At 37.1% G+C, this 11,665-nt stretch overlaps 1 long non-coding RNA gene across 4 annotated transcripts in view; it reads right to left on the bottom strand.

Annotated features, from left to right (window-relative positions):
* Positions 1–1,837: 1,837 nt before the first annotated feature.
* Positions 1,838–11,665, bottom strand: part of LOC120881965 — a 35,776-nt gene continuing 25,948 nt past the window's right edge. For all 4 annotated transcript variants that reach the window (XR_005725395.1, XR_005725396.1, XR_005725394.1 and 1 more), the window contains exons 5-6: positions 10,115–10,245; positions 1,838–8,987 (exon numbers count right to left, since the gene is read on the bottom strand). This is a non-coding gene — a long non-coding RNA (uncharacterized LOC120881965). The remainder of the gene's footprint in view (positions 8,988–10,114; positions 10,246–11,665) is intronic.

The following is an 11,665-nucleotide window of genomic DNA, read 5'->3' as shown; positions in this document are numbered from 1 at the left end:
GTTTAAATAAATATTATTTCCTGTCATTGAGACATGACCATCTCAATTTAAAAAGTTCAGAGCAGAAGGGCAACTTCCTTTTTTCTCAAGTCACTGTACTTCCATCTCATAAGGAATGATTTGTCATCTCAAAGGTGGAAGGTGGACAGCCATTGTCTGGTTTGTAGGTGGTGAGAAGGTAGAGGGGAACATACCTTAAACCAGGCCCATGAATGGCACCCATCATTTTCATTCACTTTTCATTGGTTATAATCATCTGGCAACACATAACTACAAAGGAAGGGGACAAATGTAGTTTAGCTCAGCAGCCACGTTAAACAAGGGGAGAATATATTTTGATGGGCAACCAGCAGTCTCCTGGGACTAGGCATAGAAGGAATATTAGGATTCTTTTAATACCATCTGCTATGGATTAGGAGAGATGTTATTAGTTGTACTTGCATTAGGTATAGAATGTCATGTTTACTCTCCTAGAGGGTCCTAAAGTTTAAGTATAATTCAACAAGTATTTGTTGAGTATCTCATATGGGCAAGGCACCGTTGTTTCTGTGTAGATAAAAAAAGAAAAACGGTCCTTGCTTTATCATATATTAAAGAATCAGAAACTCAACTCCAGATAATGGAACATCAGACATCAGCTACCAGTAAAGGGAGATACAGGCTTGAGAAGGCAATGGCACCCCACTCTAGTACTCTTGCCTGGAAAATCTTATGGGCAGAGGAGCCTGGTGGGCTGCAGTCCATGGGGTCGCTGAGTCAGACACGACTGAGCGACTTCACTTTCACTTTTCACTTTCCTGCATTGGAGAAGGAAATGGCAACCCACTCCAGTGTTCTTGCCTGGAGAATCCCAGGGATGGGGGAGCCTGGTGGGCTGCTGTCTATGGGGTCGCAGAGTCGGACACGACTGAAGTGACTTAGCAGTAGTAGTAGCAGTATCTTGGAAATCACATCACAGACTAATTTAATAAAAGTGAGAATGTGATGTTTCAGAGACATTAAGAAATAGCACTTGACAAGGCAAGGATCATAGAAGCAACTAAAGGGCATTGGTATCTGATCGATCAGCCCATCAGGTAACGTGCAGACTGTCCTCCCCACCGGATTAAATTTGTTTTGTAACTCTAGGATATGAGAGCCCCTGCCTGATAACAAATTCCTTCTGTGCCATACTATCCTAAATCCTGCAGCCTCTTCTGTGACTTCCATTACAGGTTTATTTCCTCTAAATTGGCCATTATTCCAGCAAGTCTTATTCCAAAGATGGACATGTTAAAAATATATATATCTGGAAAAAAAAAAAAAAAAAAACCTTTGATGGGGGAAAAATTGTGGTGATTGACATTTGTAAGAGGGAGCTGAGCACTGTCTCTAGCCAAATTAAGAATGGCGTAAGATGCCAACAAAGGAGTAGAAACTCTTGCCTATAAACACTGCATGGGGTCATCTGCCTATGAAGTCACCAATCTAACATATGGGTATTTAATTTTAAGAACATCAAAGATCCCTTCAGCTACTCAAGGATTGGACCTGTTACTTTCATTACAGTGATTACCTTCCTGGATACATCCTACTTTCCACAGCCTTAAATTTTCTATGCCCTATTCCTATCCCACCCTTGTTCTTTAATAATTTTTTTGCTTCACACATCTTTAAAATTGGGTATGTGCTGCTCAGCATTTCTAAGCAAAGCAACTGAAGCTAGGAGGAAAAAATGAGACCTCAAATCACTTACCCAAGCTGGGTGGTTAAGATAACCTTTTTTAAAAACTGAGGTAACTAGTGTGGTTAGGAAAGGACAGTGAGGTAGAACTTGTTTTAGCATCAAAAACAAAGCTTTCAAAACAGTACATTTTTATTTGACATTAAACAACAAACTCCCCAATTTGTCTCAGTTGTGACATATAGACAACTTTAGGTTGGTTTTTTGGTGGTTATCCAAACTGAACAAGACTTTTCAATCTTCAAAACAACCAAGGCTCAGATATGTGTTTCACATCAGTTCACAAGTCCAAGTGTGTCTTCCATTCATCAGAGCATTTTGGCATAGATCCTTTTAAGGTAAAAGGGTAGATGTAAAGCCGTTTTTCTTAAGAAAAGAAAATTTGTTCACAATTTCATTTATGCCACAAAAATCAGATGACAGAATGTTCTATTATTCTTGTTTATCAGTAGTGGCAGCCTTGGGATGCCAGAAACTGTGAAATGAAGACTGTTACTTTCTCCTTTCCAATAATGCATCTCTCATCCCTACCTGGAGAAAGGGGAGTTACTGAGTCCAGGTAATAGTACATATTAAACAACAAACATTATTAATATCAGATACACCTTACACCTAAGAAAAAATGTACAAAGCAAAAACTACAAACATTACCCCAAATGACCTTCAAATTCGCTCCCTCCATCAACTATCTCCTGCCATTCTTCTATTTCCTTCTATATTTACAGATTGTATTGCTGTCTTGCCATGTAAACTTTAAAGTTTAGATGCTTTGAAAGTATGTATGAATTATAGTGAATGATAAAGTCCTCTTTCTATGTAGTGGACTGACTTTAGCTTTAAGACTACCTTATGATGGAGAGGTCACATAGATTTAATAAATTCCATAATTATATAACCCCAGGCTTAACTGATAGCCATTAAGGCAAACTTTTAGAAATGAGTAGGGACAAAGGACTTTGTCCTCATCTTAACAGTGACCAGTTATTAAAATTGAATTACACCAAGAACAGCAATCCCCAAGTTAGATCTGGAGGTAGCAATGCTTTTAAGACCAACCCTTTTTAGAATCAGGCTTGACCTTTTCTTTCACTCTTCCTCCTATCCCACCCTCTGTGAGTGATTTAAAAATAGAAAAGGCCAAAGCCCATTTGGGCCTATATGTAGATTTTTTTTCCCTCCAACATTTGCCAAATACTTTCAATTTCTATTATTCTTAAGACTTAAGCATGGTAAAATTGTTAGGCTATTTTCAAGGCTTATCTTAAGCAGGTTTTGATGGGGAAAAGGAAAAGATTTCTAAGTTGTTAGTTGAGAAGCTGTTGTTGCAAAACACAAATCATGTCTCCATCTCCAAACTTGCTAAGTAATATTGGACGATTGTTTTTAAAAAAGACTTATGCAGTGTATATTTGTCATAGACAAAACTGTAAGTGTGTTTCAAAACCAATTGTGATTTGAGTATGAGTGGTTCTTCAATGTTGGTACCAACGAGACTGAAGTTTGGGAATCAGTTGCTTCTCATCCCTCTTTCGGCTCACTATGGTCACAACCAGTTTTCATGAGGGCTGGGTTAGGAAAACTGAAGTATTTTATTATAAGGAAGGATCCTGCAACTTAAGGAGCAAGTTCAGTAAAAACCCCTGCTTATTGTAGTGGCCAGAGTGGCTTAAGATGGAGTAGGAATAAACCACACAATATTATTGAGGAAGTAAGCCATTTAGCCCTGATCAGAAAACAGGCCAAAAGGCAAATTTTAAGTTCTCTGGGAAGGCATTCATTTTCTCATGTCTCTCTCTGGGGGCTAGCTAGAGAACCTAGCTAGAACCCAGCTAAGGAGCTTATATACAATAGGCACTCAAACATACTTGTAGAATGAATGAATAAATTTTAAAAATTAATTAACAATAACCTTTTCTCTTATATACCAGTTTCCAAGTCAAGTAAGTGTCTTTCAGTCAAGATCTATTTTGTTTTCTGTCTAGGAATTAGCACAATGCCTTGAAATAGACACTCATTCAATGAAGTTTCACTTCATTTCATGTTTTTTAACTGCATCTCCAAGACAATTACCTTTTTACCAGATCTATTTCATTTAGCATCACCTTCTTCAATGCTTGTATGAATAACTGAAAAGCTTTTTTATTCCTTCTCTACAAAACATGCCAAAGAGAAGGTGATCTGTTTAACCATTCCATCTCAGTATCTTAACATCATAGCTACTTTAGTTTTTCCAACTAATGAAAGAATTGCAATCTCCTATTAAATTTGTTCTTGTGTGTCCTCCATGAACTAGTGAAATTAAAGTATATTTTGGTCTAGGTCTTTTAAATCTCTTCATTCTCCTCAGCACTTAAGAACAGTACTTCATTCAAGTGAATGATTTACAAAATATGGAAAATCTAGGAAGGATCTTTTTTATTGTCTTCCTGACTCTACGCCATAATAATCTTAATTGTCATCTTACCCATTTAACTATAATAAAAACAGAATATTAATGAATTAAAGGACAAACTCTGAGGCCTTTTATTAATCTTCTGGCTTCAATCTAGGTCAGTGAGCACATGACATTGATACTTTCTAGAGCCAAGAAATATCTCTTCATTTTACATTGAAAGAACAATATTTTTTTTCTATTTTTTAAGTTTCCAAGGAAAGTCAATAGGTTTTCTGGACCAGACTTAACCAAGAAAATAGGAACAAGAATACAAGGAACAGGAATAGGATCTAGGAAATGGGAACTCAAATATTTACTCAAAACTCAAATATGTTTTTGGATCTTCAGTTATGATCTTTGATCTATCTAAAGCCCTTTAGACTAGGCCCATTTCACAACTCTTACGCTCCGGACCTAGAATGATGTATTTTACATAAAAGACACTGTTCATCAAATTAATCTAAAAGCCAACCTGAACCATTTTTTACTCTTTCAGTGTCTCTATGCCAGGCCAGAGTGGATCGAATTCACCTCCATCTTCAGCATTTAAAAGACCAATGGAGAATGACAACATCTTGGTCTTTAAACAAAGAAACAGAAAAATTCCATTCCTTCAGTCAAGCCAGGGAGCAAGTGGCCTTCTGGTCTGGATTTTATCTTTCCACCTAGCTCAGCATTCAGCATACTGCCTTGCACAATTCCATTCTGCCCATGTTTTTATCATCAAATAAGCTGAGCAATGGTTAAGCAACTTTTAGTCTGGATTCCCACACATGTTATTTACACCATCTGATAAGGAGAGTCATTTTTATATCCTAGAGCATACACGGTTCTGAGCTTTATAGATAGAAAGTAATCAGTAACCATTCATTAAGCCAACAGTTAATTCTTTAGATCTGTATAGAACAGTAAGCTTTGTAAAATTTACACAGATCTCTGTTGCAGGTTCAACAATAATGACAATGAATTTTTGCATCTCTAATTGCTATCTCTTGGAATAAGAGAGAGTAAGTAATCAATGTTCATTCAGCAGATATGGCTTATATATGTATGCCAGTTTAAGACCTACAAATTGATTTTATGCATTACATTCTGCTGCCCAGAACACAGTAAAGATGGATTATCTTTATATCTCATGCTTATTAAGGAGACTGGCACATAATTATCATCCAGTCTTGCATTCATCAGACATTTAGTCCTTTATATATCATATTTGAAGTGTTCAATAATTAACAATCCTTGCTCAAATTTTTTGACTTTTTACATAGTATAATAACCATGATACAATTTTGCAAGCCTAGTATTAGGCATACCAACTGAGGAAATCAATAGTTACACTTATATGGTGCTTTTAGAGTTCACAAAATATTAACATGTGTATTGCCTATTCTCAGCTGTAGGCACAATAAAATAATAAATTTGTGTGTCTCTTTAGTGCCTATAACAGTGAGTTCACATAGTAGGCAACTAATATTGATGACCCATTCATTTACCAAGTATTTAAACTCTCAGTTTGTTGAGAGTTTTATACTACCTTTCTCATAGTGGGTCAAGCACACAATGAGCATCTATGGCTCAGATGGTAAAGAATCTGCCTGCAGTGCAGAAGACCTGAGTTCAGTTTCTGGGTCAAGAATATCCCCTGGAGAAGGGAATGATAACCCACTTCAGTATTCTTGTGTGGAGAAATCCACAGAGAGAGGAGTCTGGTGGGTTACAGTCCATGGGGTCGCAAGAGTCAGACATGATTGAACGACTAACACACACAAACAAATGTCTGTCTCAACGTAAGTTTTGTTCACAAAGAAAACACCTAATGTTTTATATTTATGTAGCATTTTATAGTTAGAAAGCTCAATCTTATCCATTACATTTTCCTGTTACCTTGGAAAATATACTGGTAATAATTTAGTTCAACATCACCAGTAAAGTCCTTATTGATTAAAATAAGTAATATCTAATTCCTTATGTCTAAGTAGTAGAGGACATAAACATCCCTCTTATTACTTGGGAGCATTGTCTTGGATTTCACAGTACCTGAAACAATAGTTGGCATATATAAGGAAATTAATACTTATTCATTCATTCATAAACCTATAGCCCATTGGTATTTATACAGTGCTTTAGTACAAAGCACTTTAAAATGTACTGCCTATCTAAAATTTTTAATTATTCTATAATAAGAACATTTTTTTTCCTTTGACATCTGTAGTGCCCAGGATGTTATCTGGCACATTATAAGTAATCACAATAGCTTAAATCCCTTGTGTTTGCAGTATACTTTATAGTTTAAGGGTTTGGAAGCCTGGCATGCTGCAATTCATGGGGTCACAAAGCGTCAGACACGACTTAGCAACTGAACAATGTTTTCTTTTCTGTGACTTGGAATACTACATCTTTACTCAAAATCACCAGAGCCACAGAAACACAATGGCCACAAATACATGAATTACTCATTTATCATAGACTTAATTCCTAATATCTGTACAGTATTTCATACTTTTGAGAAAGTACTTTATTCACACTTTTGTTCTTTGTATATACAGTGTCTAGAAATGTATATAACATGTAATCAATGTTCACTCATCAACTATGAAAATTGTGACAAGCTTTTAAAGTGCATAGTAGTTTATAACTCACATTCATATATTTTTCTTCATATCACCTGGATATGACCATAAGTAATCATTGCATCCTTAATGCATACAAAAAGAAAGAAATTAATATCATTCAGCACACAGTCCCTGGCAATTACATCAGGGGTGATAAACTGTGGCCCACAGACCATATTCACTTTAAACAAAAAAAAAAGCAGAGACCATATGGCCTGCAAAGTATAAAATAATTGCCATCTGACCCTTTACAAAAAGGGTGTGATAACCCTTGATTTACATAATGCTTCACAACTGACAATGCATTTTCTTTCAATTGTTAGCTGTGCATGAGTGCCAATATATTAATGAGAATGTCTTGCTTTTTTTGTGTTTTACAGTGCTTTCATATATATTATCACTAAAATTAACTTTCCTTATGGTAAAAGGAAAGAAATCAATGAAAGGATTAAACCTGCTAAATATTCCCAAATTTTCTCACCTTTAAGCCTAGAGGTAGGTATTAAACCGAGGGATAAAACTTATGCAGCTTACCACATTATTAGGCCACTACTATGAGCAGGGAGTTCACGCTCCTTCCTTGGGGCCTCACTATGTGTTAGGCCCAATCCTCCTTCATAACCATCAGTAAGAATCCCAAACCTCAGGTGTCCTGCTCACCCAAGCTCAAATAAGTAACATGTTGCTGGCTCACACTTCTCAGCAAACTGGCACATCTGTGTATTTCTTGTCTAATTCTTCTCATTGGCCTGTGGAGCATCTCTTCACATTTTCTCTACTTAGCTTGACACTTTGTTTCCCCTCAATAACTGAACCTGATACTTTTCTTCTCTCATCAGCCTAGAGCTTCTGAGGAAAGAGGGGACTGAAATATAATGTCAGCTATGTGTCCCTCTCAAGTGGAGAGGAGGTGAAGAGAAATGGAAGTTTAAAACTTCAAAAACTTAATAAATGGCTCAAAACTGTAATAAAAACAGGCCAAAGCATAATATTACTGATCTAAAGATATGTTTTTTTTTTTAAGGTAACAGCAACATCAAAAAGGACATCTCAAAAGAAGTAGATATAAATGGAGACATGAGAAGAAGGAAGGGAGAACTCAAAATGTCCAAGAGTAGGCAAATGAGCAGTAGAAAAGAGCTGGGGTTTAAGAGTCTCATCTTGGAATTTCCTTTGGTCCTGGGGCTTCTTTCTTTCCTGGTATCTCTGTCATGAACCTCCAGTTTCCATCTAATTTAGTCTTGAAATATCTGTCTCTCTTGGGCCTTCTGTCTTATATAGATAGGTTTGAGTCCTGGGTCTTTATGTGTGCTAGGGCACTTCCATCTTTTGGGTCACAGGTCTTCAAGACAGGTTTTTTAATCCCATCCTGGGTCTTTGGCCTTCTGTCTCATGGAGACTTGAGTCTTCTATCCAACTCCAGTCTAGACCCTTGGACCTTCTGTTGGTTTTGGTTCATCTCACAGGGCGGCCTGGCATAAGGAACAGCTCTGCAATGCTTATTTTGATAGCTGACACTCTGCACCTACTGGAAGCAGTTAGGAGGTGCCTTTACAAACACACAAAAGAGCACACACGCACAAAAAAATATGCAAGGAGAGAGAATCGCATGGAATCAAAGAGGGGGAGACATAGACTCAAGAAATACTCAAAAGTGAACAGAAAGGCAAAAGGAGAGAAGAACCAAGAGAACAGAGATGAATGCTGAAACTGAAAACCACAAAGAACAAAGAGACACTGGGGCACAGAAAGCATGGGGGAAAAAAGAGAAAATGGCCCAAGAAAGGCACAAAGAATATGTAGAAAAGAGAAATATGCAAGATAAAGAGTGGAAACAGCAGAAGGGTAGCCAGTATCAGAAAAGGTGAAATGTCAAACCAACAAGGGGAATGGGTGACAGAGTTCACAAAGAGAAAAAAGAAGAGAGGCAGGCATAGCAAGAAATGAGCACAAGGCACACATAACTCAAGAGGCTCAAAGAGAACAGTGAAAGAAGAGCTAGATCTAGCAGAGCAAGTAGAATCACAACAAAATGAAGAAAACTAGAGAGAGACATTCAAGACAAGACACAGACCACTCCTGGGTACAGAAAAGTAAATGAGACAAAGATATACAGAGAAGAAACTAGCAAGAGAATCATGGAAATGGGTAAGACATACTTTAGACAAGAAAGACCAAAGACATTCAGAGAAGAAATAGACAAGCAAACAAATACACACTTATGAGTTTAAAAGATAAGCAAAGACAGACACTGGTGGAAGAGGGTAAGAAATAGAAGAGACAAAATACAGTGAAGAGCATGATAGGCACAAGAAACATCACAAAGAGAAGAAAACAAAAAAGTACATTAATAATTGCAATAATCTGTTATTAGTGTCAATACTATTTATATTACTAACAACAATAATTATAATAACAACAATTACCACCAACACAGATACTCTTCTACTTACAAACTTTTAATTTGGGAATTTTTTACATAGAATCAAACCACACCAACTCTGTGCTACTAGATGTTATCAGTGGTCACTTGTATTGTGTCAACTGAACTTATGAAACTTCTTAGGTTATCTTTTACCTATCATGTACTAGGCAGTGTACTAAGCACTTTACATACATGATTTCATTTAAGCTTCACAAACAGACAAGTCTAATCAGACTCTAAATTGCCAAAAGGTTGTTCACGTAATGAGTGGCAGTTTACATTAATCTCACATCTCATCTCACCTCCCATCTCATATTATCTCACAGTAAACATAGAATATGTGCCTCAACATTCTGCTACAACTTTCCCAAGACTTCCAGGAGAGCCAAATAAGGTGCCACACATAAGTGAATATTATACATAGTAAAGGGCCTTTAGAGAGCACCTAGTTAGTCTTCTCATGTTATATCTTCATTTTTCCCCATTCCTTTATAAAATTGACTTGATTTTCATACTTTTGACAATTATAATGGCTGCTCCAGGGACTAGGTTTTCCTTAATATTATATCCGAACTGCAGATTCACTCACAAGAGTGAGAGAGGCCAGACTTTCAGCAAAAAACAAAAACATTTTTGGCTTAAGTTTCTATATGTCTAGGCCTCTAAGGGTGGCAAATGATCTATGTAGAAAAGACATGGTGAAACTAAATTACCCTATAACACAAATGGTACACAGACTATGTTATCTTTTGAGTTGCTTTAGTGAAACCAACTGTTAATATAGGTTACTGATCATCCTCCCATCTCACATTCAGCACCTCTTCCACCATAGATCACTATACGTCATCCCACACAAACCTCCATCAAACAGACATTAGCTCTAAAGTAATGCTCATAGGATTATACCAACAACAACTTACTTCATTCTGCTATTCTAAAATGCTAGCATGCCAGGCATGTTGATCTTCCTTGGTGTTTTCACATTTCTTGCTCTTTGCACTGCTTCAGGGAAAGATAACGATTTGGCAAACATGAAGGAAACAACCAGGAACTACAAAAGAAAACAAGAAAGAAACCATGTAAATGCCATGAAGAAGTATTAACTGAGTACTGTGCTAGAGTTATAGGAAGATCCAAATTAATGAGCTATAGAAACTGTCTCTACGGAGCTTAGAAAAGTATAAAGTTGACACTTTTAGATCCTTAGAGGTAAAACTAATATAACTGCCTCATTCAACAGAATAGGAAACTGTGGCATAAACAGGAAAGTGTCTTGCCTAATAACACTTGGGGAAAACCACTAGACCATTCAGGTATGACCCAAATCAAATCCCTTATGATTATATAGTGGAAGTGAGAAATAGATTTAAGGAACTACATCTGATAGACAGAGTGCCTGATGAACTATGGATGGAGGTTCATGACACTGTACAGGAGACAGGATCAAGACCATCCCCAAGAAAAAGAAATGCAAAAAAGCAAAATGGCTGAGGAGGCCTTAGAAATAGCTGTGAAAAAAAGCAAAGTGAAATGCAAAGGAGAAAAGGAAAGATATACCCATTTGAATGCAAGTTGCAAAGAATAGCAAGGAGAGATAAGAAAGCCTTCCTCAGCAATCAATGCAAAGAAATAGAGGAAAACAATAGAATGGGAAAAACTAGAGATCTCTTCAAGAAAATTAGAGATACCAAGGGAACATTTCATGCAAAGATGGGCTCGATAAAGGACAGAAATGGAATGGACCTAACAGAAGCAGAAGATATTAAGAAGAGGTGGCAAGAATACACAGAAGAACTATACAAAAAAGATCTTCACGACCCAGATAATCATGATGGTGTGATCACTCATCTAGAGCCAGACATCCTGGAATGTGAAGTCAAGTGGGCCTTAGAAAGTATCACTACGAACAAAGCTAGTGGAGGTGATGGAATTCCAGTTGAGCTATTTCAAATCCTAAAAGGTGATGCTGTGAAAGTGCTGCACTCAATATGCCAGCAAATTTGGAAAACTCAGCAGTGGCCACGGGACTGGAAAAGGTCAGTTTTCATTCCAATCCCAAAGAAAGGCAATGCCAAAGAATACTCAAACTACTACACAATTAGCAGGCAGAGCATAAAAAGATAAATCTCTATTTTATCTTCTCAACAGCTTGTTTTTTGTTTTGTCCCACAGCTTTCCCAAGGCATCTTGAAGTATGTAAGTGATTGGCAAAGTTCTCCAACAGGGCCTCAAGGGAGACTTTGGTGATCAGAGGGTCCAGAATGACGATTGGCCCATGATCAGTGTCACAGATGTGTCAGTCATCATCCATGTTCTCCTAAAACTTAGCTGTACGCCTCTACTACAGACTACAGTCCCATCCTAAACACCCTAACTAATGCAGCCTGCTATTGTCTTCACATCATCATTTTAACCCATGTCACTCTCAGTTACTTCCCAGGTTAATTAAGAGGCAGTTTTTTCTTTTTTTT

This window comes from Oryx dammah, unplaced genomic scaffold (assembly GCF_014754425.2).
Source record: "Oryx dammah isolate SB20612 unplaced genomic scaffold, SCBI_Odam_1.1 HiC_scaffold_23, whole genome shotgun sequence".
NCBI classification, from domain to species: domain Eukaryota; kingdom Metazoa; phylum Chordata; class Mammalia; order Artiodactyla; family Bovidae; genus Oryx; species Oryx dammah.
This window is presented reverse-complemented; position numbering and strand designations above follow the sequence as displayed.